At 43.3% G+C, this 24,756-nt stretch overlaps 1 long non-coding RNA gene across 1 annotated transcript; it reads left to right on the top strand.

Moving 5' to 3' along the window:
- Positions 1 to 3,461: 3,461 nt before the first annotated feature.
- Positions 3,462 to 9,429, top strand: LOC116222191. The gene is made up of 3 exons (XR_004164521.2): positions 3,462 to 4,630; positions 6,348 to 6,415; positions 8,379 to 9,429. It is a non-coding gene; the product is annotated as an uncharacterized LOC116222191 (long non-coding RNA).
- The last annotated feature ends 15,327 nt before the right edge of the window (positions 9,430 to 24,756 follow it).

Here is a 24,756-nt window from a genome sequence, read left to right as displayed (position 1 = left end):
AATCAGAAATAGTTCATGACAAAAAGCTGCAAAAGAAATATAGTTGGAGCGATGAGGGGGTGGCAATCAGCAGACTGCACTGGCTTCAACACCCAAGTGCCAAACTGAGTAAGAATAGCACGCCAGTCCGGTGCGGATGACATTAGGAAAGCGGCCTACATGGCTGGATTAAGTTATGTCATCTCAGATCTTACCATAGTGACTGTAACACGTCCAAGAATGTGATCCTTGCAGGGTAACCATTTCACTCAGAACATACAGTATAAGGTACTGTCAAACTGGTAGCCTATGTTAAAGAAGGTCTTCTGTCATACCTTTTTTATGCTGCATCTCATGACTGGAAGATTGTGAAATGTTTCAAATGTCCTGAGAGAGACATGTGTATTTGACATTTGTGCATTAACAATAATGTCTACGTGTCTACAATAATGTCTACGTAATGTCTACGTGACAAAATTACCAACCTTAGCTACTTACAAAGCAATTGTTTTTGCCATTTCTATACAAGGGCAGCAAAACATTTAGAGTGAAACTATTATTTATCCTTCCCCAAACACATTCACTTACGAACTTCTTGATAGATTGACAGGGTCTTCATGACTCAAATTGTTACTATAATATGCACTAGACATACACTTCCTCCTAGCCTAAAGTACTTCAAATTCTAACTTCAAATTCTACATTCTAAAGAAACACATGTGAATAACGAATAGGCTGCCACTGCCACTGGAGACTCTATGGGCTGGCCAATGCAGACTGGAGTCTAGTCCCAGGATTGGGAGATATTTGCCCCCACTTTACCTGCTTTAGCTCCGCTGATGCAATAGCAGTGAAATAGCTCTAGCCACCTCACTCGGGCAAGCTTTCAACATCACCCTCAGTGCGATCAACAAAAGAACCAACCTAAGTCAGACAGGGAGGGAGGTTGGCTAAGGATGTCGCTTCCTTAATTGTCTCCTTCTTTCTTCATAACACCTTCAGATGGGTTTCTTTATTCATGCCATTCTTACCACGCATCCACACAGCCTCCTGGATACCCCATTATGCTGACTGCTTCATGCTGCCTTACCCAGTGTTTTATCACCGCATCCACACATCTCTCCTAATCCCTTCTGCAGGCGTTTACAAAAGGAAAGAAAAAACACTAGTTATTACACCCACACTTCCACAGACTTCCATCAAAAAAGGCCACCCCTACCCCCTCTGAGATTTTATTTTGCATTTTTTTTTGCATAAAAAGGAAAAGGTAAGGTTCTTAAATCAGCATTCTCTTGAGGTTTGAGTCTATGTTTGTATCCCTATGGGTAAGGTATTAGTCTGCTTTCCAGTACAAATCTGCTCTCTCAGCATCTCCTGTTTTCATTTTCATACTGTCAGCATCAGATTGAACTGGAGAATTTGCTCTTTGTTTGTTAATGTATGGCATTTACTTCACAGAAATTATGCCCACCTACTGAATTATTTTGTAGATGTATTTTTGAGTGTGCAGTGCTATTAACATCTGATTAATGCAATAAGATCCCGACAATTTCTTTCTCTACCATACTCCCGTCTCTGTGATTTGACATCTGTCTCATTTAAGTCGTTTAATCCTCCCAATAGTACCTCTTGTTTCCCTAAATCACCAGGCAGAATGGCATGTGCTTGACCAGTTGCTTAGCAGTGAGGGTATTTTTAGTAATGTCAGACACATTGTTCTTATGGTTTGTTTGTCACAGTCAGCACGCCAGAGTTGGGATTATGTGTTACGCATTCAACCTGGCCTCCGCTCTCGGCACTGAACGCTTCACTTAAAAGAACATTGCAATAGGAAGTACTCCCTGAGTTATTTCTGTCCCTGAGTGTTGTTTTTTGTTTGCACCCGTGTCAGATTTGATTTTACAGATGGAGGCTTAGTCCCAGCCCCGCTATGTGTGTTTCATCATGTCAACGGATTCTCCTTGACCTCAAAATAAGTCACAATTAATCGAGATCACATTGTGGTGCACCTGCTGTATCACGCCCACTCGCCTCGTCATTCCTACTGCGACCTGGCAAAACACCTCGGAGGGGAAGGTGTTCTAATGTTCTTACTTTTTATTATATATTCTTACTTTATATTTCCTTTTCGAATCAGCTTCAGAAGAATTAACCCTTTGCAACATGTTTGATAAGTATTTCATTTTGTTCCATAGATCTCTCAGAGTTAACCATGAAGTGAGACTGCATTGATGATGATTTTAAGGTGTGATTGGTTTCATTATGAATTCCATTTCCACTCAAATCAGTGGATATATTGAAAGGTTAGTTAATCAAACAGATGAAGGAAATGAACAACAGAATACAATCAACTTAATGTTATTGTATTCTGATTTGCAGAATAATTGTGACGATTGTTGCTTCTCTTCGACCTGAAAGAAAACGGAACAATGAATGTACTTCATCCATGTCCTCCTTTTGCAATGTCTAATGCAATGATGACTGCCTCAATAACTCATTGTAAACATTGAATGGTTCTATCTACGATTCTTACAAGTTCATACATCACTTTTAATATATCTGAGCCAAATACTAGCTTGTAACTACTAGTGCTTGTGCAAAACACCTAAGTGGGGCCATTCATTCAGTAAGTATCACTCTGTTAGCATTTATATTATACTCCATTTATCCCATAATTTTAGGGCCATTGAAGTTCTGTCCTAATTAGCAAGCTCAAAACTTTGCTGATTAAAATAAAAAAACTTGTGTGTTAAATCCACAAGTTTTCTGCAGTCATTTATCAGGTCTTGCAGACTCTCTCCAACTCCTCCCAAGCAGTGAGGGCAAAGCAGTTTGTCCACCATGATTATTTCCACATCAAAGTACTCCAACAACTAATGCGGTGAACTCAAATGGCCGTTATCAGAGCTCGCTCAGCACCGTGGTCCGCGGGAGGAGGGAAATTTCACGGAGTCACCGACTGACTGGAGAGCTGCTGCTTTGCTGATATTCCTGAGCTGCGTTTCCTCTTCATCTCTTGGCTCAGCAGAAATGAATACCGGGTCACGCTGGGGCAACATGTGAATGTTTGGTCCCCTCTCTCTTCTCCAAGCCGCTGAGGATTTTCAAAAGGAAACCGAGTCCACCATCCATGGAGGAAGCGGAGTCGCACCTCCCGTGTCTGGCTTCGTGTGGACCTTATCTTGGCAGAGGGCCTTCTGCCAGCTTAAGTAGCAAGTGATTAGAAGTGAATGGGATCCCATGAAAGGTGTTACTATGAGTTATATTTCCTCAGCTTGAAGAATGCGCTCATTGTACGTTATTGCGGCTGCGTAATTATTACTGGAGGTATAGTGCACACACATACCCAATAGGTCCTAATTTCATTGACGAGCAACGAGCAAAGCAGCAGGTCAAGTCCGTAACACGTAAACTAAAGTTATCATGCAGCGTGTGGGAGCATTGCGCTGACCCACCCATGTTCGCACTTAGGATCTCGCTCATGGTATTAAATTAACAAAATTATTTTGCCATGGAATTAAATTAGCTTTAGTGCTAATTAGCTTTAGGACTTTGCTCACTGCTCGTTGCTTTACTCTCTGTCCGTCGATGAAAGTAGGGCCCAATGTGTGAATGTGTGGGAGTGTGTGTGTATGTGTGTGTGCGCCTCATCAGTCAACTTGAATGCCAAACTCAAATGTCATGTAGTAATAACTTTGAATGCTGCCACATTTGCGGCAACAAAAGGGACTGATGAAACATCCAAGAATAGAAAGAAATGCCATTGTCATTACCGTCTTCTCTCTAAGGTAGTATTTTATACAATTATTTGTTTTTAATCATGTTTTTAATCATGTTTTAAATCATTGTTGTTAATCATGCGGTGGCTGTGTCTTAGAATTGTGGGTACGTTATATAATTTTATTTAATTATAATATTCCCTTATCAAATTCTCATAGAGTTAGTCTGTAATAGTCTAGTGGTGTATACAATTTTGGGTTTCCTTTTTTGATGAAAATGATTCCTACACCAGTCTCCTGTGAAGTGATGTACAGTATGTGTGGGGAACCTGTGAAGTTCTACTTTGATATGACAAACAAGTAGATGCTTTGCCATGAAGGTGTAGGTAAAAACAGTATCGATACACAGCAGTGTCTTTGAGAAAGACGATGTTGGCTGAGGTCAGGTCAGCGGAAGTGCTAATGAGGTATAGATGCTGCGTGTGCAATCTTTTATGCCGGAAAGGACTGACTGACAACTGACAATAACGAATCATGACCTCTAGCTTCTTTTGAAAATTCCTTTAACACTGCATGCGCTGAGCCGGTCACCGTCACGGGATTTCCTTAGCTTACCTGATGAAGGAAAACCACTCATCATTGTGTACGTTCGCCTTCAGCGGACTGTCCTAATGGCTTTATACTCCCTTTTGTTACTCCCTTTTTTCTTCTCCTTCGTCATCCACTGAGTGTTGGAGAGCCCAGTATAGATTGTTCACAGTTTCGTGACCAGGGCCAATGGGTTCACTACAGCAATATCCTTCACTGCCTGTGTCTCTTTCAGATACAACTTCACCAGACCATCCTTGACATCCATGACCACAGCTGTGAAGGACAGGTGCAGGGAGTGTGGCTGGGCCGGTAGCACACGTTCAAGCAGTACGTGAGAATGTGTGAGTAGCCGTTTTGGCTCGGAGCTAAGCTGTCACTGGCATGTGTGAAACATATGATGGGAGGTTCGGGAGTTGTCTGTCAGGGATGTGCACAAGATTCTGCCCAAGCTTTCATTACCCATACACTCTCAGAAATGGCTTTAGTGGCCCCTGTTGCTGACCATTTGAGGGGAAATTATAGAGAAAAATGTGATGTGAATCATGCCAGTGGTAGACATGGGAGTGGAACCTTCAAAAGGTATGTTAGGGTCAACAAGTGAGAATCCACAATAAGATCATTCATAAATGTAAATATGAAATTAGAATAAAAGAATACAATTCAAATAAATTGCTCATGCAGCATCGAATATAGAGTGATGATGACGATGATGGGTAATTAATGTGGCAAAATGATGCAAGAAAGAACATTTTTGACAGACACATCAGGGAACTTAAAACTATGTTATTGATACCATATGTCATGATGGTCATATTACTTGTCAACCTCTTGGGGGGGGGGGGGGGGGGGGGGGGGAGAGAGAGAATATGGGAAAGAACCGGAGACAAGAGGGTATTTTTTACATAATCATTCATGCTTTACTTTCACATTAGTAACTGAAATCAGTGGTGCAGACATTTACTTCGTTATGCAACCATAACTATTCTTCTGTGTGTGTGTGTGTGTGTCTGGTAGCCTGTGGCACGTCATAGTATAATGAATTTGATGTTTAAATAATTGTCAGTGCAGCGGTGCATTAATTCCCTCGGGATTAATAAAGTATCCATCTATCTATCTATCTATACATATAAATCCATCTGCTTCCTCCTGACTCTCTCTTCTCCTTCTCTCCTCCCTTCCCTTCTGCCCCCCCCCTCTCTATCTCTATCTCTCTACCCGGCCGGACCCAAATAGATGGGTCCCCTTTTAGCTGAGGTTCTGCTCAAGGTTTCTTCCTGTTAAAAGGGAGTTTTTCTTGCTCTAGGGGGTTCAGGCTCTGAGTTCTGTAAAGTGCCAAGAGACAATTTGAATTGTTATTAGCACTATATAAATAAAATTGAACTGAATTGAATAGAAACTAGAAACTAGAGTTAGGGGAATCTCACTGGCTTTGTGTTGAGTAAAATTAAATTAGATTAATATGATGTACTTCTACGCCAATTCCACTCCATTCCATGTAGACCCTTAACACACTGTATAGGCTCAACATCAGGACCATAACAGTTGATAAGGACCATGACAAATTGTTTACCAAGCGATTCTAAAATAGAGTTACATTTGTGTGCAAAATAAATGAGTCCAATTTTCCCTGCATGCTGCATGTGGGCCTGTATTTAAGGCAAATTTTCTCTGAGGTTTTACGCACACAAACAGACATATAAACAGAGACACAGGCAGAGAGCAAGAGAGAGAGATCGAGGGATAGAGGTGTAAAGATTAAGACGGACGTCAGAGAAGATTAGAGAAAAGTAAACACAGGCCTTCTTTTTTCCCCCTCTGTCGGTAGTTAATTAATACCACCAAGTGTGAACCAGCCCTCTCATGAGACTGACATTACCGGGTCACAGGGAAGAAAAACCTGCCTGTGTGTGGCTGCTTACAAATACCATCTCTCTGTTGACATTTATCATCCATTAAAGCAGGACTTATCACGATCGGCATCAAATGAAGGCATGTGAGGAAATAATTTACCCCCGCCTTGTCACATCCATTGCTCTCTTTTTTTATTTCCTCCTACAGATAACACCTAGGCTGGAAAAAGCTCAGAGCCGTGAGCTCCCTGCTAGGTAGGAACTGGGACAGTGAAGGTCAGTGCCGCTTTCCGTGATCAAGGTAAAGCTGTACGATATGAGACTGTATGCCTGCAATGCCACAGACCTAGTAATATATTTGCAAATGATAGTCCCCCTCTCCTGTGGACTGCATGCTGCTGCTGAATTCAGAAAAATGTGCTTTACAGTTCTCAGGTGACCTCAGCCTTGGACATTTGTGATTTAGATTTTTAGTCTTTAGGCTTAAAGTTCTTGTATGTAACTAGTGATGTGTTACAGGCATATTGCTTCATCATGTCAAATACTGAAAAAAAAAACATTAGAAGCTGACAGAGCAAGTGTTGTATGGCACATGTCTTGGTGACAAAGGTTGCAGTAAACACTCTTGTTGTTGTTGAGATGCCAGACAGTCTTTGACGTCCTTGACTGTCCATGACCAGGGGCTGTTTGGCCACACTGGCTGTTTGTTACATTCATCATTAGGAAAAGGGTTGGTGGAGAAAAAAACTCCAGGAAATTGGATTCAGACAGCAAACTGCTGAGTGATTGAATTTAGCCTCTGCGGCGCAGTAAATTCAATCCAAATATCCGCAGGGGAGCATTTGGGCCTCTTTCAGGTGGGTGTGTGCACATGTGGTGGTCGAGCTGGGGGTGGGGGATGCAGGATAAGGAGTGTGTGTGTGTGTGTGTGTGTGTGTGTGTGTGTGTGTGTGTGTGTGTGTGTTTGTAGGGGTGGGATGTGTGTGTTTGTGTGTGGGTGTATGCAGGGCTCGAAATTAACTTTTTGGCTTACCAGCCAAAATGGCTGGTAGATTAAATAAATTACCAGCCAATCATATTTTTTACCGGCCAAAATTAAACCTGGCATTTCAGACCTACTCTGACATTGTTTGACTTAAACAACCTTTACCTATGATTTTAATATCATTGTTAGTTATTAGAATGGATTAAATCAACTATTTTTACTTTTTTAAATAATTTATAAATTCAATTAAATTTTATTTATATAGCCCCAGAACAGTACAATTGTCTCAAGGTGCTTTACAGAGCCCAGAGCCTGAAACGAAAAATAAAACAAAAAACTTGTGTTGACAATAATACAACTCAATTCAATGTACTTGATGGCTGGTTTCCCTGTAATGTAACTAAACAGCCTGGTATTGACGTTGTTTCTGCCATATCATTTGATTTTGCATTGTTGGCTGACGTTTGTAGTTAGAACACTCGCCAAGTGGCGGGGCATCGGACACAATTTAGTCGCCAGCCCAAAAATCTACACGCCATTGGCGCTTGGCGGGTGCCAATTTCGAGCCCTGGGTGTATGTCTGAAAGCTGACCCCCCCCTCCCCTCCAAACCCCAGATGACCATATGACTGTAACCTCCATCCGGACACAAGAGCCACTTACCTGCAGGCCTTTTTTCTCGGTAGTCTGCTGCCGAGCCAGTCAGCCTGTCCCCCGAAATAGACCTGACAGTCCTTACGCAACCCTTCGAGTGAACCAACTGTTTTCTCTTCCTACCACAGTATCCTAAGGTCATTGTTTTGACATTTCCAAATCATAATTCATTTAGCTGAGCGGAGAAATAGTTTTAAGCCATCTTGATGATGATTTAAGGTGTAAACATTGGCTGCTGTCCTCGAGGAAAAGGGTCCTTTTAACATGCTTTTTAAAATGTGTTTATATGTGGCTTTAAACATGACGTTATATTTGTCTTGGACACAGAGAAGAATAGTTATGGTTGCATAACGAAGTAAATGTCTGCACCACTGATTTCAGTTACTAATGTGAAAGTAAAGCATAAATGATTACGTAAAAATGACCCTCTTGTCTCCGGTTCTTTCTCATATTATCTCTCTCTCTCTCTCTCTCTCTCTCTCACTCACACACACACACACACACACACACACACACACACTTTCTACCTCTTTATGCATTTGTCATGAGTCATAAAATCATGAAATAACACAAGTTCTTTTCTGACTCCCTTTCATTACAGTGGCATTACCACCGGCACTTGGCATTTCACCTAAAGTTGCATTTCGAATAAAAGTTCTGAAAAACCCAGACAGACCAAAGACCAGCCCAGCCCACCTCCTTAAAGATGTTTACAAAAAGGAAAAGGAGGAATAGAAGTCGGGAGATGACAGGCAGGTCTCTGGAGTCTGAGCATGCTCTCTCTCTTTTAAGTGTTTGTGTCTCCTTTTGCAGAAGAGTTGCACATAGATTGCAAGGGTATTGCACAAGGGATTACCAATTCAGACCCTGTATGGTCATAGTCATATTAAACTGTCCATGTGTGGTGTGCTGTGTTGAGTTCATGGCTGGCTATACAACCATTATATACAGGCATTCACATAAATGTTACTGTACATGAAAGTAGTAATTTTGCAAATGTTTACATACAATGGAAATACAATGGTCAGATTATTAATAATAAATAATAATTAATTTTATTTGTAACGCACTCTTCATTCAGAAGAATCTCAGAGTGCCATATTCATTGTTGTTTCTCTAGTAGGAGCAATGCATACATGGAATATGATGTGGGAGAGAAGTGAGAAGAGTTCTGATAGGATTACTTTGACATAATGCTTATAAGCAAAATGATAACAAATTATCTACGAAAATATGTTCTCCTTGGTTCAACTCAATGTATTCAGTAGGCCTGTACAGTGTAGTTATACACAGTAAACATGTAGTTTATGTATAGCGTAGAAACATTTGTATACCACTGAATGATTTATGTAGAGCATTTAAATACTTCAGTACGTTTCCAATTTTTTTCCATATCTTAGTTAATAATTAAAGCCTCATGTACCTTCATAATGTTGCTCTGCTGCTGTGCATCCTCTGCTCTGTGACTGCACCCAGGAACTGACCGCAGCCTCGTTTAGAACAGAGGACACGAGGACATCCTCTCCCATTCTTCTGCTAATTGGCTGTAATTGGGACAAAGGTTGCTGCGATGCCATTGCGGGAGTTTGGGAACAGGAGTGGGCACGTAGGCAAGCAGCGGGCATTTTTCACAACGCTATGCCACTTTTAATGAGAATGGATGCCTCTCTTGCAAGAGGGAGGGCGAGTGGGAAGGGGGGGGGGGGGGGGGGACCAAGGGGAGGAGGGGGAGGTGGTGTGTCTGTATTTTTAGAGACGTGCCACGGTTCAGTGCCAGATGGGGTAAAATCACCCCTCGACGGCGCCTGTATTTATAACGCTCATGAATTATTTCCTAGAGCACCTGTAGAGAGAGGCGGGCGAAGATGTTCATTCTGGTTTAAAAATAGGATGACCTTGTGTCTGAGCCACCTTTTTTTAAACACGAGGGCATCTTCTGGTGCAAACACCAGGGGCTCATAAGAGGACTGGCTCTGTGTCCTTTTAGCTGTTTGACTGCACAGTGTTGACAGGTTTATGATAGTTAGGGACATTCTGAAATGACATATGAGCTAACACACGCACAACCAGACATACACACATAAACTCACTACACACAGATTCATTTCTGTTCCTTTTGTGTCTGGGTGTATCAGGTTTGGGGCTGCCTGATAAAACACACACATGCACGCACACACACACACACCCACACACAGGTTTGGGGCTGTCTGATGGAGTAATTGTAGCTTGTGTGGTCATGCTTCTGAAAACTTCCTCTCAGTTTCCTAATATGAGGTAGAAAGGCTCAGTATGGTTGGCGGCTTGTGTGTGTGTGTGTGTGTGTGTGTGTGTGTGTGTGTGCGTGCGTGCGTGCGTGTGTGTGTGTGTGTGTGTGTGTGTGTGTGTGTGTGTGTGTGTGTGTGTGTGTGTGTGTGTGTGTGTGTGTGTGTGTGTGTGTGTGTGTGTGTGTCATTGTTGCCATGATAAGATGGCTGCAAGACAGGTGCTGGCTAACCTGTACAAACATGCCAGCAGTACTGCATAACTGTAATGCTGAATGTAGTTATTACCATTTACAATAACAACAATGCATGTATAAAACTGATTTTGATCAAGATCATCTGTGAATTCTTTGTATGGATATAAAATTCATACGGATGTAAGTAAATACATTAAGTAGATGACTATCTTCTTCTGGAACAGAGCCCTCTGTGTTTGAGATATGGGATCAGTGACTCCCCTGCAGAAAAAAAAAAGTTTAAATTGTCAGCTTCCTCATGTTATGAAACTCTTTTCTTTTCTAGTTATGGTGTATATTCACAAGCACTGAAATGGTAGAAAAAAAAGAAGCTTGATCATTTTACAGCCAACAAAAGGGAAGCTTGATGCTCAGCCTATAGGTTGTTGCGTGAGAACAGAGTGAGTGTGTGAAAGAGCACCTGTTTGTGTGTGTGTGTGTGTTATGAAGAAACCTGATGCATTTGCATTGTACTGTATACTGTATGTATAAGCATGCACATGTGTTTGTTAGTGGTGTGCGTGGGTTGTTTTTCGTTAGTTATGTAACTCTGGTGCAATGTGTCTCTGAGCCATATAATGGGCCACAGCTGAGGACTCAAGGTTTTAAGGATATATGTCTGGGGCGACATTGTGTGTGAGTGTGAGTTTGTGTGTGTGTGTGTGTGTGTGTGTGTGTGTGTGTGTGTGTGTGTGTGTGTGTGTGTGTATGTGTCCGCACATGAGTGTGCACATGAGAGTGTGTGTCTGTCTATGTAACTGAGTCAGCCTGTGGTATGTACTGCATATCTTTGGAAATGTATGCAATTTTTTATGACCGAGAAGTGTCATGGGTGAAGAACATCGTTCACCAGATATAAAAGCTCACAATTCCCCATTTTACTACAAGATGAAAGTGGCATGATGACCCATTTTTTGTACAGTTGATTTGTTGTTTTGGTACGGGGTTAGTGTTGTGATGACTCTTTGGCTATTTTGGCTCCCAGTTTCCACGGTTTATCTCAAGGCTTGTCTTTACACAGCTGTGGGCTTGGATAAAAGGCCAGAAAGCGGGTGAACCGCTGTTGAACTAATAAACTAAAAACATCACCCTCTCAACATGATAGGGTCCCTTGTAATAACAAGCCCCTCAAAAGTTGTAAAACTGTGTGGTGTCAAAGTAGAGTTTTGAACCTACTTAAAAATAGCTGGTAACACTTTACCTAAACCCAAGATTCGCAAAGCCTTATAAACACATTCATAAAGGGTTATAACATGTTCATAATGCCTCATAATGATTGACATGAGTCTATGTAATATTTATATAAATAAATAGCAATGAGTATTACAATGTTATAGTATAAGCTTGAAATATCAGAATGCATAATAAAGCTCAAATCCCATAGCTTTTACCCTTTTGATAATGGAACTGATGACATCTGTGCCTTATGTCAAATGTTGTTTGTCCACAAAATACTCTTTATGGAGCCATACAAGCTTTCATAATAATAAAGTGTAGAGCGTATACTACAACATCATAAGGCTTTATGAATGCAGTCATGTCTATTTACAAATAGTTATATAGACTTCTGTCAATCACTATAATGCATTGTGAATACTATGTGTTTAAAACACTATATGGATACTGACTTTAAGTAAAATGTAAAACAACTGTTTATAGGCCATGACAACTTACGTTTTTGTAACAAGGATGAAGAAGTGCATTAAGGACGCACTGGCTTCTTCAAGAGTAACAGCAAATGGGGTTTACTCATGCAGTACACCACACAGGAATCGGAGCAAATGGGGTTTACTCATGCAGTACACCACACAGGAATGGCACTCTCTCCTGCCCTCCCTCCTCTCTTTTACACGGGTTAATCTAAATATTTCATCATCCCTGCCTCTTTTCTCCTTTTTTGCTTGATCCCGTTGCCTGCGTTTGTCGTCTCTGTGTGGTGCAACAATAAACGCATGCTCAGTTGAGCAGTGCAGACTTTTAGTAACACAGTTAGTTTCACCTGATTGCATCACTCCTGCAGAAATGAATGCTAATGAAAATTGTCACTGCTTGCCGTTTAACTAGCATTTACATGTGACATGTGCCTGTGGTTATGAGTGTGTGTATGTGTGTGTTTGAGGTGAACATGTGTGTGTGTGGCTTGGGTGTGTGTGTGTGTATGTGAGTACTACTGTGCCTGTTAAACAGCATGCTCAAGTTCTCATGCATTTGTGTGTATGTGCACAGACCGTTCTTTGTTTGCTACAGGAAATGCTTTTATTCTATGTGTGAATAGAGCATGCAGTGAAAGACAATCTGTTGCTTAATTGCTGAACGAGCAAAAATGAGGTTACTGCTGAAGCACACGGACAGCAGCTATGCACCTTATGGTGATCGTGTCTGCTTGAATAAACACTGTGTGGGGATCAAGTGCTGTGTGTGTGTGTGTGTGTGTGTGTGTGTGTGTGTGTGTGTGTTAGTGTTGGTATTTGACACAGAATGATAGAGCATGTGTATCTGTGTGTTGCAAAGTAAGTGTGTGTGTGTGCACTACCTAGCTTATGCACTACTTTCTGTTGCAGTCGTTGAACCCACAGGGGCCCTGCCTTTTGAAATCTCACTTAAATCACCAGAGGGGAAGTTCCCTGTGGGCCTGCAGTAAGCTTGGGGCAGTGATAGATATAGACACAGGCGGAGAGAACACCTCTGAACTCCCAAGCCTCTCAGAAACAGGCCGAGCTGGTAGACAGCCAGATGTGCTGCCATCCATCACAGGTCATCTGGGGGTGAACCGACCAGGAACCAAAACCAGTGACAGCCACAGAGGCTCAGCCAGACCGGAAAAACAAGTAGGCAAAGGTTTCCCTCGCTGCACATTCAGTGCCTCTACAAATGACTCACAGGCATCTTCGGAGTCAAGATCATAACATGCCTGGGCACAGATCAGAGCTAAGCCATGCTCTTGTCTGCGCTTTTGGAACTGTCTTTTCTAGCAGTTGGGTTTCATTAAAGCTGCTGTCAAGATAAGTTATATATTCCCGCGGTAGGTGATTTCTGGAAACAGGTTATGAGTACAGGTGTGTCAATGCTAATAAATAAGGGGCTGGTTGTTCATATTCCTTGCAAAATTTCCATCGAATGATTCTGATAAATACAGCACTATTTCATTATGAAGGATGAAACCAGGCTTTTAAAGGAAATACTTGCATTCGCACGTCCTTTTTTAAAACTCTGACCTTGCAGTCATACACATCTCATCAGAGAAGGAACATTCTTTAATTCAATGTCTGACTGGCCTTAAAAAAAAAAGCACGCCTTTACACATTCCTTTCCTTTCCTGCTTTCTTGAGAGCACCTGATGCATCCATTGTTGTATCTGTGTGTGTGCATTTACACATTTACAACGTTGGCCAATGCTGTGTAATGCACACCGTGCTTCAGCCAAGGGTGTATCATTTAGCATCTCACCCACGGTTCCCACTGTGCGTTTGCAAAAAAAAAAAAGAAGGTGTACGCGTCCCATTCCCCATGGAAGTGATACTCTGGAGCTGGGCCCTCATTCAGCATCTCATTCATAAGCACAGTAAACGGGGCCCTCGGGGGGCCGAGAACACAGGGAGCACAAAAACATTGGCCCCAGCCTCTCAGATCGCTCCAGCCATTTAACACACTCCTGAGACGGAAACATGAAAGCAGTCACGCACCAGAAAGCGTTAGGCAATAGGCAAGGGCTGTGAATTGTTTGTTTGTGTACGTGCAGCATGCCTTTAACACATTAGACACACACAGGCTTTTATTGTAGGTCCTTGTAAACACAGTTTCCCTTTTGTGTCCAGTTCGGTAAATAGTGAAAAAGAAACACTTTTGCTCACACTGCATTTACTGTGGCTTTCAACCCTGGTGTTTTTCACAACTATACACTAGTGACCTTTAAACTATACACTAGTGACCCTTAAACCTCAAACATTCTGTTGACTGCATAATACAATTTTGTGGCCGTTACTTGTGGCCGTTACTCCTGAAATATATACTTTCTCTGCAGGCTAAATGTCTGCCATTGTTCCCTCATGTCAGAGGTAAGTGGTTCATAGAAATACTGTCATCTGGGTTTTATGATATAATCCGCGTCTTAGGCCCAGGAAGGGATCCTCCAGCTCTGGGTAATGGGCTCTGTTCTCAGGGGAGGGTAATCTCTAATCCCCTCCTCCTGGCGGCTCTCAGGGCCCCCTCCAGGGCTTCCACCTCGACAACGGCCCCACTCTCCTCCGCCGCCACCGCCACCGCCACCAACCCCGCCCCGCCCCGCCCCGCCCAGGAGCACACAGACTCCCAGATCCACCAGATGCGACACAGCCTCTCCCTGCTGAAGCTGCCCACACCAGTCGGTTTCCTGTTGCACTGTGATTGCGTTTGTTCCAGTGAATGCATGTGCGTGCGTGCGTGCATGTGTGCTTGTGAGGGGATACTGGAGGAGGTTGTGGTAAGAGAGAGTGTGTGAAGCAGGTGTTGTGGTGGGGTGTGCACAGGGCTGGGGGGAATGGGTGTGGTGTTGTGGTGGAGTGTGCACAGCTGCTTGGGGTTATGTGAGTGTTTATGTGTGTGTGTGTTTATGTTTATGTGTGTGTGTGTGTGTGTCTGTGTGTGTGTGTGTGTGTGTGTGTGTGTGTGTGTGTGTGTGTGTGTGTGTGTGTGTGTGTGTGTGTTACCCTGCTTCAGCTCATAAACAGCCTACGTCTCTGGAAAATGAACGACAGCTGACGCTTTCTGCCCGACGAGTCGCCGTGGCGACAGGACGGTATGGTGAACACCACTCGACTCATGAGTGACTCACAGCACAGCAGCCACTTGCTGAGGCGTGCCACATGGCTCTCCTCTCACGCCCTAAACTCATCAGTACACAATTAACTGGAAAACAATTCACCCACCTGACGCATCGTCCTGTCCTTTCTGCGTCATAAAGCAGCTGTAATTTGGCGCTATATAAATGCAATTGAATTGAATTGAATTGAATTAGAAACTGAGTGTTTAGTTTAGTAAGATCTTAAGATTTGCTTTCTTAGATATATTTCAGTTGATGCGAATGTTGCCCATGGGCTGGATATCATGAAACCACTATGCTTGTGAGAAATTTCATCATTGTTATACAACACAACTTTCTCTCAAATTCCTCTTGCCTCAAATAGCTTCTCGTGAATGGCAACCAAGTTTCTGTTCAGAAGGAAACATAGAGAAGAGTACAAAAAGGAGAAGACGTTTAAGAGGTGAAACAACCACAAAGGTATCGACAGATTCTCTTCCTTCTTCTTCTTCGGTGTCATTGGGAATCAGAAAAGTCCTGAGAGAGATAGAATAACTAACAGCTGTGTCGCTCCTCTCTGCTCCTTGAGTGTCCTTGGCCTGAGACCACCCTCTTATCTCTCTGGCAGTCATCTGTGTCCCCTGGAGAAGTGTGTGTGTGTGCGTGTGTGTGTGTGTGTGTGTGTGTGTGTGTGTGTGTGTGTGTGTGTGTGTGGGCCTGTTCTCCATTTGCCACTGCCTTAGCCTCTCAGGGTTGTCGGCGAGGACTCCTCGGCTAAGCCAGGAGGATAAGGCAGCAGAGTCAGTCACACAAACAATGATGGATGCAGGACTTCCCAAACACACACACGCACACTCACACCGCATGCCATATGGATGGACACACACTTTAGCGCGTATACACAATGCACTCACTCCCCTGAGTTACAACCCTGATAAACAACAAACACGACTTCCTGAAGGGTTGCTAATATTATCAGAGTTTAATCTATTCATATCAGTGCTTCCTTAATTAGCTTAGCCTGTCAGGCAGAATGGGCCCCCCACTGGGTTGGCTTCTTCTTGGGATAGTCCTCAGTGGGGAACTTTTCTTGCCCCAGGCACGTATTTACAGAGCTCTGCACAGCAGTGCCCGCTTTGTACCATACTTAGAGCCGCCTCAATCTACGGGGCAGAGATATGGCTGAAGATGGCATACTTAGAGACACCTTAATCTACGGGGCATAGGTATGGCTAAAGATGGAATACTTAGAGACACCTTAATCTACGGGGCATAGGTATGGCTGAAGATGGCATACTTAGAGACACCTTAATCTACGGGCATAGGTATGGCTGAAGATGGCATACTTAGAGCTCCTAGCAAATGGGCCAAAGTATGGTTGAAGAACCTGGCTGGACTAGCGTTTGGTCTCTCAATGCTCAAGGTGTATCTTCAGGTGTATTTGTTGATGTTTCTGGTATTTACACGTGTCCTAACCCATTGTGAGTACGGAGGGAGTGGGTCTGGGACACCAGACACCACTGTTGAGCCTTCTGGAGCTGTTGTGGGACTATATCATCAAAAGATGAAGGAAGGTGACAGCCCCAGTGAAATGTTTGCGAAGGCATTTTTGTTGTTGTTAAGTCTAATTAAGTATCGTATGATGATTGTTTTTAAATAATAAATACGCTAAGTTGTTGGGTGAGTACTCATGAGTTCATCTCCCTTACCAATAGCACAAGGAATGTAACACCTTTTCCTGTGTGTAACTAAAAAAAATTGATAGTCTTCTTCTGCGTTATATGAAAAGAACATGAAGTGAACCAAAGGAGCCTTGTGCTGAGGAATGCCAGTACTAACACAATTTTATTCTGTGAGGTCTTACTTCAGACAGGTCACTGATTGAATTTTAATGGAGAAGAGGTTCATTCTATGAGCACTTTGTGAACTTTACTATCGCAAAACTGTGTGCCTGAGCTGATGCTGTTGAGCTCTCTAAGACTGCCTGACAGACCTGTAAAAGACAGAAACAAGAAGAGGCTATTTGGGTGTACATTGTCTTGGATAAAAGAATATATAAAAATGGAAATGTGTTGAAAGTATCCTCCTACTTTCTAAATAGTGTAATGGCATGTCTATCTTCATGTTACTTGTGTAGGTTGCATATTTGTTTCATTTCCACTTTTCCACTTTCCATTTTCTGTGAATGACATAGACAGAGAGTTGTGAAATCAGCTGTACTGGTTCTCATACCTCTTTGGAATTGATTGGAAATTCACCCGAAAACGAACCTTTTTGTGGTTATTGTTGCAAGATCTTGTGTGATTACACAGAGCTTGTAAAGAAGTATCAGACTGATTATGACAGAACTGTTTTTTATCACAGATCTAATTAGAAATAAAGTATCACGCACCACATGATGACTAACACACAACACTGGCCAAAATTAAGGCAATAGCCAATACATTACCGCTCTGCTTCCCTACTACTGGGAATCACTATTACTCATACTCTTGCAGAAAAAAAGGACACGTGAGGATGATGAACTGTGTCAGAGATCAGACGCTGGGCTTGGTGAGAGCCATGACAGATGTTATGATGTGTCAAATGTGTCTGTGCACAATAGCGAAATGCCATACTTCTCACAACAGACACTCCTCGGTGACTTGGTCACACTGTTTTGCCTAACACCCACTTCTTTAAATGATTTGTTAGTCAAGGTAACAGGTTATCACCCAGACATTCTGTCTGCACGGGCAGATGCACATCAGTCTGCCTCCCTGCTTTGTCTAACCAGACATCATTTCAACTCCTACAAAGAAAAGGAGACAGTTAGCCTCCACCGGGTTACCTTTGAAATTAACGATCAAAGATTTCTGACATATGAATAAACATTAGTGTATATACTACGTGGATTCATACATCTTTTTAGACTTTGTATGTGAAGAATGCACACAATCTTAATTAAGCTATCTGCTTTTCAACTTGTTTGAATTTGTCATGTATCATGGTTTTATGTTCCTCACTGACACCCGTAGTTGAAGACCAGGGGAATGAATGTATATGGTGTTGCATGCAAGCAAGTCAAATAAAGATGGACTGAAGTTAACTCCGACTCTGAATGGTCTGTATCGGGTGGAATTCAATTGCTACCACAGCAGAACAGAATTGACCTTGCAGAGCATTGACTGATAAAATCGATCAGACAGATAAAGAAGTGTCCAAGGATGTTCCGTTGATCTTTATTGCACACTCCTAACACCAAAGGCATATTGTATCTGAGGTGACTGACTTGTGAAGCAGGTTACCCTATCGCTTTCCTCCAAGGAATGTGGTGAAGAGGGATGGAAAAGTACTGACAATCACATATGGAGATGTGTGGAGAGCTACAAGATAGAAACCTCCCACCCCGGTCGCAATTTCTGCATTATGAACCTCTGGGGTAATAAATCTCACATGTAAGCTGGTTTAATGACTCCTCGTGTGTTTAAAAATAGAGCACCATCCTTATGGCTTCGGCCATTAAAGTGTTTATCTCTCATCCCTGCCAGGCGCCTCCTTGGGATTCCTCATGGCATGTCCTCTCTCACTCTTTGGTTTGTGGGATTTTTATTTACCGAAGGCCCAAAGACCAAAGGAAACTGCCGCAGTAATTATTAACTTAAATCCATTGTTTTCATACGATAACACTGGCGTTCTTCAGATACTTGCACTGGAAGTGTGTCTGCCATTTGTTGTGACTGAGACATGCCCGGTTGATGTTTATTTTTGTTTTTGTTATTATTATTGTTATTATTATTTTGTTAACATCACTCAGTTTGTCTGCCAGCGATGCTTACCATCCTTGATCCTTGATCGCAAGCCCCACTCCCACCCCCTCTTCAGAGGGCCCCCCAGACCTCCTGTTCCATTTCCTGTTTACACTGCACACTCTGGGCTGGTTATTTTGGGCCACTGGAGGTACTAAAGTGGAGCTCCAGTGCTTCAAACAAAGGCAGGAGAAGCAACTGTACCCATGGAAGCAAAATAAATCTCCCATGAGGAATAGAGCACAATCATTCTGATTTACACACAGCAATGTGTTGGTTTTATGATGTTTAGTCTCAAAGGTTTAGTCTTGAATGCAATGGTGAATAATTAACAAACGCAACGGTGTCAACATTTCCATGAAGAAGTACCATTTTTGTAAATCTATCAAGGTACCACACTCCATGTACTGTAAGTATATACTGTGCATGTGGCTAAACACCCATCTCAGAAATGAGTGTACCCAGGTGTCTGAAACAGAGCCATCACATTATTTCAAATAAGTGTATTAACAGAGTTAAAAAATGTGTTACTCCACTACTGTAATCCTCCTATGCTGATTAAGCTAGTGTAATTGCTATGGGTAGCCATGATAAGACAACAGATAAGAAACATGGAACTACAGCTAGTAGTGGCCCCTAGCTGTCTCCCCCAGATGGGGGACCCTGGGCAGAAGAGACAGGACATACATCATACTGGCTTACTCTGCTAGGAGTCTGCTCTGGCCCTGTCCCCTGTCATCCACTGTGGTTATTTATCTTACACACTTCCTGTGCACGTGCTGCTCAATCCCATTACAGATAACCAAACCTCCCTCCCTCTCTCTGTCTCTTTCCCTATCCCCCTCTCTCTCTGTCTCACTCCCTCGCTCCCTCTCTGTCCCCAGTACTTCCCTTTCCCACCCATCCCTTTATTTGGGTAATATGTTATCAGACAGAGTGTCTGTCAGTGCTGTACCGAGGGGGGGAATGCTGGAGCCGATGACCTATGAACAGCATTGTAGCTCGTTAATGAGAGGCTGCTGCTGCTGCTGGAGCCAGTGTTGCAGGGAATCAGGTCCCCCACTTTTAGCACTGTTGCTATGCTTGAGAGCTTAGGCAAGCTAGTAAAGAAGCAACAGCTGTTGTTGGGACAGTGCCCTCTACTCAAGCAGTGTGTCTCTAATGATGTGTGAGTAGAATAATAGCTCATCCCAGCACTGCTTTGTGTAAGCTCATGTGGGCCACCTGAGTGACTGCTGATCCCGTTATGCTATTGTGTGAGTTCAGGCAGGCTATTACAGTAACAGCTGCTCATGCTTCCGTTTGTAAGTGCTGTGATGCTGATATGGTGACTGTTTGGAAAGAGACTGCTTCTCCCACTGCTGTCGGTGTTTCAAAGCCAAGGAAGGCTCCATTCAAGTGGTTTATGCCTTAAGCTCGGATACAGACTGCAGGAATAGTAGCTGCACCTGGTGCTGGAGTGATCTCTATGGCAGCAGTATGGAGGTCCCAGAGCTCCACCGTGGCGGCTCCCTGGCGGCCCTCCGTCCACCGCTGCTCAGCTCCAGGCTGAAGTGCAGAGAGCACTGCTTATTTTTAGAGTGCTACTCGCGTGTCGCTACATGTGTGCAATGTTGCGACAAATTTGGCGCTGGATGCACTCATTGCACTCCCCCACTGCTCTCCTTCTCTCCCCCTCCCTCTCTGTCTCTCTCACTCTCTCTCACCTACAGACACACAGATACACACACACAAACACACACAAACACACACACACACACACACACACACACACCCACACACACACACACACACAAACAACCTCTCCCTACTCTCTCTGTGTTGCTTTCCCTCTGAGGTTTTAAGAGGTGGCACGTGAGGCAGAGGCCTTGTTAAAAGGATCCCAGGTTTAATGAATGAACGCCTTTTTTTTACCACATGCTTCAAAGCCGCTGAATATATGGTCACACTCCTGCGAGCCAGAGAGGATTCTCAAGGGAGTTTCGGAGCGCGGGACTCCGGGTGCACCTGCGGAAGTGCATTGTTGTTGCTGCCTCTGTTTGTCACACAGTTGGCGATGATGACAAACTCCTGACCTCCTTTTTCGCTCCTGGCAGACACAGCCAAGCCTTGTGGGAGGGGGGAAATGCCCCAAGCTGATGTGTGATGTGTGCCGCAGAGGTATTTTAGTTGTATGTTGGCTGTTTTTGAAAACTCTGAGAAAGTGTAGGATTAAGGTCATCCACCAGAAGCTCAGCCAAGCCAGGGCGCTGTTCTAATTCGGGGACGCTGACGTAAAGGAAGGACAGAAATAGTAGTGTGCTGAGCTTGTCGTTGCCGTGGCTCCTGAGCCATGGATGTCATCTATTATTGTGAGCCTGTTCATCAGCACAACAATGAATTAGCATAGCTGCTGTTTACCTGTTGCTGTTAACTGATAAAGTTCACAAGTATTTCAAAACTTTTAGACATTCTCGGGACTGGTGATTCCCAGTGAGTTAGTGTCTGGGCTAACTGTCTGCGACACATGTGGCTAATTCGCTAATAATACCCCTCCTTTTGGAAAGGAGTCATGCCTACTTTTGGAGTGTTGCTGTGTTACCAAGAATTCAGCTGATTACAAGAGCACTCAAGGCTCCGATCAGTCTCTACCCTAAATGGGGTTTCTGGGTTTCTGGGTTTCTATGCTGGCCACTCCAGTGCTCTCGGATGGAGCTAATTCTGTAGCCAAGATTTTTGGGATATTGCATAATAACAGCAATGAACCATTATTAGAACAATGGCACCGTCAGGGACAGCTTACCTGCCTGCGCATCAATTGCATCCTGCGCATCTATTGCCCAAATGATGAGTGTCTATGTGCATGTGTAGTATGTGTGTGCTTTGTTTATGTGTGTGTGTGTGTGTGTGTGTGTGTCTGTGTGTGTGCGTACTATGTGTGAATGTGTGTTGTGTACTGTGTGTATGTATGCCTCTATCTCACTCCCTCTCACCTCACTGGCTCCTTTAGTCCACCCTTATGGAATGTCAAGGACAGAGGATAGGCAGGGGACAGATATGAGAGGAATGCCAGGCATGCTGACTGTGAGCTGTGGGGTAGACAGGTTGAGCTGAGTCATGTGAGGAGGTGACAGATGGGACAGCACTGCACAGCAGCCTAGACATAAGCCCCTGCCCCCCCCCCCCCCCCCCCCCCCCCCACACACACACACACTCATATCAGTCAGCCTTACTCTTGCTATGATGCTGGTGCAGTTGGTGCTCAACTAGCTCCTTGCTACTATTGATCTTCATCAAAGTTAGTCAGAATCAGGTGTGTTTTGGTGTCCTATCAATCCATGATGGTAAGCAGGGTGAAAAAGATTTTATTTCCATGTTAACATACTTTGGATGTTTTTTCATCGAGTGGTAGCATGTGTCAGTGTTCGCCAATATTATTGTTGGAAGCTTAGGCACACTGTGTTACCTGCATTGGTACATTGGCTCCTTAACACTCAAATCTCAATTTGTCAAAGTAGTGGAACCAGTTTGACCTGAGTGTGCAAATGACAATGATACTAGTCAGTTGTCTAATGTTCTTTATGCATCAACTCCCAGAAACTAAATGACACCAGGCACAAGAGTCTTGATCAATTGTACAAAGAGAAGAGTTGCATAGACCCCAGGCAAGACAATACCGCTGGTGATGGAGGTTCTAAAGCAGAGATACAGCCTACCAGACAGTATCTAGCTGCTTGATCACTGGTCTTGAATTATAGATGCATTGGATTCTGTGATGGCTGTTGTGCTGGCAGACTGAGTTTGTAGGGCTGCTGCAGATTGTCCTCTACAAACCTGTGATTTCTGCCAGAAGGGTAACTGTTAAAAAAGAATCCCCACAAAACAGGTCTTGCAGAGTGTTGACAGGGTTTGTGAGTGTGTGAACGTGTGTGTGTGAAAATGTTTGAGTGCATGTGTGTGTGTGTGTGTGTGTGAGAGAGAGAGAGAGAGAGAGAGAGAGAGAGAGTCTTCATGTGTTTGTGAGAAAGAATGTGTTTGTGCATGTGTGTGTGTGCATGAGAGGAAGGAAAAAGAAAAAAAAGAAAGCGATTGTCTCTCCTTGGAGTTACATTCCCTGTATGTGTGTGTGTGTGTGTGACATGCGTGTTTGTGTGTGTTCGTCTGTGTGTATCACAGCAAAATGTTTATGTGTACATGTAGCATTTGTGTGTGCATTCACACACACACACACACACACACACACACTTCTGTTGACTGCCTTTTGTGAAGTCTATTCTGGGCGTCAATGAGAGAACTGGGGGGGACTGAGGTTCACCGGGATTTGAAACAAAGGGAAGAGGAAGGAAGTGACGGCACCTTTCACTGTAACACTGCCACTCTCCCTTTGTCATCAGGGCCACCATGGAAACTTTCAGCCACATGGCTGGCCTCTCGCTAGCAAGAGGAGGACTCTGCTTAGCTGTTTTCAGTTCATCATCATCTCTGTCTCTTTTTCTCTTTCTCTCACTCTCTCGCTCGCTTTCTTTGCCTCTGCTCTGTTGCTCTGTTTCTGCACGCTAAACATAGAGAGCGTACTTAAATAGAGCATTGGATTCCCATGTTGAAAGTGAAATACAATAACAGTGCCACCACATGCCTGCGGTTGGGCCTGGCTCCACCTAAGGTGGCTTGTTGAAACTCTACCTGAAATAAATAACAACCTTACGTAATCATTTAGCTACGTGGTGAGGTAGTAGGTGCCTTGCTGTTCTTACTTTCATGTAAGCGTTGTGACTCAAAACGTTTTTTTTTTAAATTATTTGACCACAGGATCATCTTCATTCCGGAGGACAGCAATATAAACAGTGTGTCTGAGCTACTGAGTGTATTGTTCATGAGTCTCTCCCTTTGTGAGTGTGTGTGCATGTGTGTTTGCTGTTGTGTGTGTTACCAAGGGTGAGATGTTTCATGGCATGGCCTTTTTTCAGGGGCTATGAAATCTTCTTTCCAGCCACTTCTTTCCTGCTGAGACGTCCTCTTTCCTTCCACAGTGAATCGGCTTTCGTGAGGGGACTTGTTTGCTTTTGATGATGTGAGATAATCAGTAATGATGCTTCTTAGGAAAAGGGTTCAGGATAATGTGTATTTTGAAATGGAAATAGTTGTCATGGTACAGCTTCTTGTAAGTGCAGGTTTTGGTCAGATAACCAGAAGTATGTTTATGTGCATAAGGAATTCAGTGAAGCAGGTTAACTATTAAGACATTAGGACACCTGTTGCACAATTTGTTGAACATGGGCCAATCAGATGGATCAATTCCCCAAAAGCATAACCACAAGGATATTTTTGCCTTTAGCTAGTAAGTTCCTTGTAAAAAAATTGTAAATGTATCAATGAAATAGAATGAAATAGGCAACTTCAAGCAGTGTAATGAAATCTCATTGCATGGATTCAACTGACGAAAAAGCCAAAGCTTTCTCACACTCGGCTTAGCAGATTTCAAGGACGTCAAGAGGTGGACCATCTGTTGCAATCTTGCATGCCTTGACCTGGTCGTCTCAGTTATGTGCAGCTCCATCTCCTCATAGCTCACCTCGCAGGAGTCTCGCCTGTAGGGCTCAGACGTGGAGGGTCATGGGGTTTGTGTGTCTCAACATGGACTTGTGAACTGAAGTAGAGTAGTAAATAGTAGTAAATGCTAGACAATGCTGGACATGACAATGATTGGTCCTTTTCACAGTTTTTTTTGCTTTGGATGTGACTACACTTGCAATGCCATGCACCAATTGTCTTTTAATTGCATCTTAAAAGAAATGCCATCATTTTGCATTTGGCAGCCTGGACTTGAACAAATGAAATGCTTTCCCTACTGGTAATGTTTTTAAATGTTATTAAGTTAGCAGGAGGAGTCGTGTTTTTCTCAACCCTGTATTAAGACCACAAGCTTGTGAAACATGGC

Source organism: Clupea harengus, chromosome 10, assembly GCF_900700415.2.
Source record: "Clupea harengus chromosome 10, Ch_v2.0.2, whole genome shotgun sequence".
Classification (NCBI taxonomy): domain Eukaryota; kingdom Metazoa; phylum Chordata; class Actinopteri; order Clupeiformes; family Clupeidae; genus Clupea; species Clupea harengus.
This window is presented reverse-complemented; position numbering and strand designations above follow the sequence as displayed.